Source organism: Acartia tonsa, chromosome 7 (genome assembly GCF_053477335.1).
Source record: "Acartia tonsa isolate MP-2025a chromosome 7, ASM5347733v1, whole genome shotgun sequence".
Taxonomy (NCBI): domain Eukaryota; kingdom Metazoa; phylum Arthropoda; class Copepoda; order Calanoida; family Acartiidae; genus Acartia; species Acartia tonsa.
The window spans coordinates 23054923-23061568 of record NC_137266.1 but is presented as its reverse complement, the minus strand read 5'-3'; positions in this window follow the sequence as shown (position 1 = coordinate 23061568).

Here is a 6646-nt window from a genome sequence, read left to right as displayed (position 1 = left end):
GGCCCAACCCTAGTATTTTATAAGAAATTAATAATAAAAAGTTGGTTGTCCTAAAAAAACTCAAGCAAATTAAAAAAGCAATACTTAGATTTTTGTATAAATTTTACCCATTATGTATCATTTGTTATTATACCCAATCATAAGTTTGAAAAAAAATAATTTGTAGAATATATCAGACAAAGATTTGATTCATATGGATAAGTAAAAAACTATTTTCACTTGAATAAATTTTACTTTAAGGATAATAGGTGGAATACTTAGTTATGTACTAATGTTAAGTCTACCTGTTCTGCGATTTGTTTGTTTTTTAGGTTAAAAAATTGCATGTAAATCTTTATTTATAACCTATATAATTTATTATATACCATATTTTATCACTGCAATGGAATAACAAATGTTGTGACCAAATATAATGTGATTTTTGTCAATGGAAATATTTACAAAATCTGTTAAACTAAATAGTTATTATTACTTACAATACCTTGTTTTTGTTAAATGTTACATTTAAGTCAAACTGTATTTTCAATAGTTCTACTATAATTAATTAAAATACTTTTTACCACCATATCTCTTCTTGTAAAATGTTTTTTTTTTCTTTCGTAGTATTCAATTTTTATTCTAAATATTAATTTTTAGGGTGAAATAACATATCTCAATAATTTACAAAAACACAAAGTAATTTATATAAAGTTAGAATCATATTATTATAGTTTTAAATATCTACATCATTTTATATTACATATCAAAAGTATTGAATTCAAAAACATTAAACAAATGTTCTACATTTATAATTATCCTTTTTACTGGTATAAAATATTTTGATTATTTTTTTTTTTGAAAATTAAAAAATGTAACAAAAAAGAAACTCAATCCAAAAGAGGCTTTCAGATAAAAAAAAGATATTAAAATTAGATATTATAGTTTTATCCCATATTTCATCTTTATATTTCTGTTCTAATATTTTATCCTTATTTGATAATTTGAAATAAACACTTATGTCCAAAGTAAGTAGAAAGGCAACAAAATAAAAAATACAATTTTACTCCCCGGTGTCAATAAAGAAATGATTTACTGATTTTTTAAGATTGTACTCGAGTAAAAGCTCTTATTAAAAAACTAATTTTAACCTCATTTTAATGCCTCATTTTGCTAAGATTGTTTTTAGAGTAGCTACAAAATCCTTATTCAAAACCTCATATAATAAAAAGACCAAATTATTGTACAAAAAAATACGATGTAGTTGGAAATTTTGTTATATTCATAAATATTAAATTTTAATGAAAATAATATTTTCTAATTTTTCTGTCATAGAATAAACTGTTGCTTTTTATTTATAAATGAAACATTGAAATAAAGTTTATTCAAAGCAAATCTGTTCTTAATATTTACACCATTTCAAAAGAAATAGGATGTATGTATAATGGCTATGCTTTCATATATATGTGCCTAGCGGTTTAAGAAAAAGTAAAAAACAAAAATTGGGGGTTTACCCTACTCTTTGTTGACCTTTTTTTGTTGTTTATAGTTAGCATATTCAAAGAACTTTTCAGATATATTCCATTCTTTTTTTTATTGTTATATATGCATTTATCTAAATGCACCGTTTAGCAATATGCATTTTATTTACGCAATTGTTTACATTTTCTTCTTTTTAGCACCGAAGCTACTCTGTAGAATTAAATAAAATGCCCGTCTTTATGTCTGGTATTTTTAAGAATCACGAGATTGTCTCAGTTCCTATTTGAGATGGATGTTGTTAAGTAGTGGTTAGACTTGTGAAAGGCTTTTGGTCTCCTTGTGTGCTTGGGTATTGTTAGCGAGTGAAGATATTTTGGTTCTAAAATTCTAATCGCGAAAGGTTTCGTGATCTAAAGAGAAGTAGCAATTATCTTTATCAACACTAGCAACTACGTCCCTAGAGGCCTCTAGGGAGAATTTAGGGGATGGGAGGAGGGGGAAGAGTAGACCTTCGACTTTTATTTTAGAGGCCTCTAGGGAGAATTTAGGGGATGGGGGGAGGGGGAAGAGTAGACCTTCGACTTTTATTTTTCTTAGGATGGTAGATGTACCCTCTCCTAAAATAGTTATAAACCTTTACTGAGCCTAAAAGAAGCTCCATTGTAAAGGTCCATTGATTAGCTACTCAAAGATAGTGAGATATCCTGTTACTTGAAATAAAAACTAGCATCTAGGGGTTTTGCCCCATGAGGAATTTTTTTTAAAATGATGTGAGTGTGGGAATCATTACATCTTCTCTTACCTACCCAGCCGAAAAAATCCGAATGAATCGCCAATCCCAGCTGAAAAAATTGCGAATAAGTCGCTAATTTTCGCGAATGAATGTCGAATTCGCAAAATATATGCAAAAAAATATAATAAAAAATGTTTTTGTTTTGTTTTTGGGGGAGTGCCCCACCCCCCAAAAAATTGCCTAAAACCACCAAAGGACTAGTAAGTAGAATCCAATCGGTTCAGACAGACGGACAAACAGACGGATGGACGGAGAGACATCATTCTACTTTGTATTATAGATTAAGATCCATAATTATCGAAACAATGGAGTTACAGAGAAGGTTCGTATTTGGCTGAATTAGAATTTGGTGCCTGTGGCTGAGCTTAATTGCGTGGCTGTGGCTAAGGTTGCTAAGGCGTATTAATCGTTTACTTATATTTTCATAAAAAAAAATCAAATGACATATAAAGATGTCATCATTATTGATTTATTGACAAAACTTTCCAAAAAATTATATTTTCATCCTTTAATAGGTATGAATTTTTAAACTTATAATATTGTTTTATTATCAAATCGCTGCGCTATTAATGGACATATTGTCATTCTTGAAATACAACCTTATAAATATTGGTGTTTAAAAGTTTGGATAATGGAAAGAAAACAAAGTTTCGGGTTTCGTCGCATTTTCACAGTAGCTTTTATCTTTTTTCTAGCCCCTGCGGGGGGCTCTAACCCTACGGCACCTATTTTCTAACCCAGCGGGGCGATCATTAACACTTACCTAACCTAACCTAAAATAACCTTTCAAAGGCTAATGTGAAAATGCGACGAAACCCGCAACTTCGTTTTCATTCCATGACCCAAAAGTTTTTCTTTCAATTTTTTCAATCAGTATTGTACTATCCAAAGCTGAATTCTATTGTGATCTTAAACCGTAAAATATGTGGGAACCACTTTTCTTAACCAGATATAGCTGACGCAAATTATGTGCTAGAATTTTTTGTCTGTGTTCTTTTTTATGTCTAAAATTATGGGATAAATATAAATATGTGCTTTTTCAAATAATATAAAAATTAAGCCATTTTACTCATAAACTTTACTTGCTATAATATAGAACGACAACATATTAAGAATATCAATAATACTTGTTAGAGGTTGGCAACTTGTATGAAAATGGTATTGGATTGAATGTGTTGGTGTGTTTATGGAAAAAATTACGCTATTGAGTAATATTTAGGCAGGTATAAATATTAAAAGGGACATTTGGAAGCATAAATTTGTCTCTTAATATAAGTTATTCATTGTATCGTATTATAGACAGCTTTCTAGCTGCGCGGATAACACATTGAGGTATTGTTAATTCTAATTTGTTGGCCCCAAGAGGCTAATAAAACTGGTATTGCTTTTATAATTCATATTATAAAATTCAAAATTGTCTTTAATATAATACAATACGACAGATGATTTAAAAGTATGGCTCAAATCTTACTCTTATCAAGCAGATGTAAATCGGTTTTAAAGCAATAATTTAATTTGTTGTTTAAACAATTTATGCAGTTAAGCAGATATGCAGGTATGCTTTCTCACAATAAGTATGCCTATCTACAACTTGCATGACCTGTCTTAAATGTATAACATATTCCTTTTTTAAATTCTCTGTTCAGGCACTTTTATCAACTCTAATAAATCGAAGTTATTTTCCAGATAAAAAACATAGTATTTACTTTTAGGCAATACATATTATAAAAATATTCTATTTTCTCTGTATAGATATATTGAGATTTGAGACTTTCTCTTTAAGGGCAGGTAGACTTAGATTATCCCTCTTATAAGCTTAGCTTAGTCCCTCTTCTAGTATTTATCCGTTCAAATATCAATAAAGGTGTAAGGCAGGTGTGTGTATGTGTGTGTGTGTAAAACCAAGGTAGAAGGAAATGGGAAGGGCAGCTTTCTTCCTTTATAGCTATACCATTTTCTATTAGTACGCTTCACTCAAAAATCATTGTGGAATTTAGAAAAAAAAGCATAAATGCAACTAATAAAATCATGCTTAATTGTTATGGGAATGATAATTTGAAATATAAAAAAACTATAAAAGATTTGCTATAATATTCTTGTAAAATGGGATGCTTAGTTTTAGGCTATTTAATGATACATAATCGATGAAAATGCTTCTACTTTCGGCTGAAAGCAAAGCACCTATCTTTATCTAAACATACCAAAATTCTAAAACTTCTAGAAAATAACCACTGTGCCCGTTTCCCCACCCCCCAAATAAACCTACTTGTTACACATTTCCTGTTTGATACCCCACCTCCCCGCACACTCACTAAAATATTCCACCTTTACTGCCTGAATTTGTGTGTGTGTGTGTGTGTGAGTATGTTAGTGCTTGTGTTGCTTAATAAAATTGCTTGACTATTACGCTAACCATCACATTGCATTGTTTTGTTTATGTTTCAAACATTCATTGAAACGCCGTGCGTTTTGTCATAAAAATAATTGTTATATAATAATTTTCGTGAGATAAATTTTGATTTATTAATTTTCCATAAAATTGGTTGAAACCATAGTTCGCTGGTTTTCATAACTAAAAATATCTAGTTAAAATACTTTTGTGATATTTGTACTATAACATTGCGTTGTGAAATTTTTATATTAGTTTAGTATTACAATAGGATAAACGTATATCAAAGTTTTATTATATAAGTGAAATAAAAACTTACCTTTTTTGCCGGATAATGATTATTTAGAAAACTCAATAACATATGATCTGTAGGTTATATCATAGTTCATTGACCCATAACATATGAAACATTTAATGATTATATGTTGATACATTTTATATGATTATTTAATCAAACATAATAACGTTATTTAATTGAAAAAAGCAATGTATTATATGAAAAAAATGAAAATATAACTGCGTTCTTACACTTTATTTTAAGTGTTTTTTTTCTGAAAAAAATGCCTTTTGCTACTATAATAGACAAATAAAATGAGTGGTGAAACAGAGATGGTATATCCACCCCCCGCCTCCATTGAAAAATTTAGGTGAGTGGATACACCCTTCTGGAGCCCCCCTCATCTGCATCTCCATTGGCAGGGTTCTAAAATCTCAAAACATCATCCAAAGGAGTGCAAATTTTGAAAAGTCACAACCCCTTAAAAATTACCGCGTGCACAGGCATTTGGCTGGGGGATGAGGTAATTGGGGTGTGATATTTATAGGAGTGTAGTACAGACAACAAGAAACAAAATTAAAAGGGGGTGTGGGGTGTGTATCAACCTTCTTCTGCATGCCTATGGATACAGCCATTTAAGAGTTTTATTAGATTTACATTACACACCGAAATACTTTAGTAGTAACGATATAAACAAAAACATTTTTGCGAAAATTTAGAAACTTCTATATTTCACTTGCAAAACATGTAAAAAGTGTTACACCATTTAATTTTATATTTTCATGCGTCAATAAGTTTTAAATAATTCTTAGTAGCGAAGCTACTCTATAATGTTCGTCTTTATGTCGGAAATAATTTTGGGAAACTGTGATTTTTAAAATTTCTATTCCTTATTTCTGAACTGTACCTAACTACTTCTAGAAAGCAGCAGGCAAAAGTTTATTCGATTGCAAATTTAATATGGTTAAGCTAACGAGCTTAGAGACTGACTGACGGACGGACCACCTTTTGTAGTAGAAAAACTTTGCTTTTTCATAGCATATTATATATTTTGCACTGTGAAAGGAACATTAACACATACATTCCACGATTAGAATAGATTAGTTTAAATTGATGTAGAATATACGTGGATATTATGGCAGGGAAAAAATTGTCGTCAACTTAGGTTGCTAATATGGCCATTACTTATTGGTCAGTTTGTGCATCCATTAGGAGGGAAGGAGCTGGGATAAAGGGAGTGGTAGAAGTGGGGTATAGTTATTTTGGCCTGCCACAAGTTTCTTTTAATTAGATTACATGATAGGCTGGTGTGGAATCCAAGTAATAATAAATAAATATTCTCGTATTCATTCGAATCCGGTGGATAGGAACCGGTTCTCATCCATACGTAAAAACTATGTCTAGCATCGTATTATATCCAGCTTTTTACGAATATAAAAATGTACAATCATAAGATTAAAACCAGTTTTTTTAGCCGGTGCCTTCGGCACCTCGGGGCCAAAAAAAACTAGTTTTAATCTTATAATTGTACATTCTATATCCGCGGAAATCCGTTTATAATACGATGCGAGAAATAACTATTAGTTTGTTCAAATACGTATTGTATATTTCCCCATAGCTGTAATTTCCATCAACCACCTAGAGAGTTAATAGAAATATGCTTTTAACAAAATAATTATCATTTTTACTTAAAGTTAGTTCATATTGTATTAAATAGATGTCATAATTT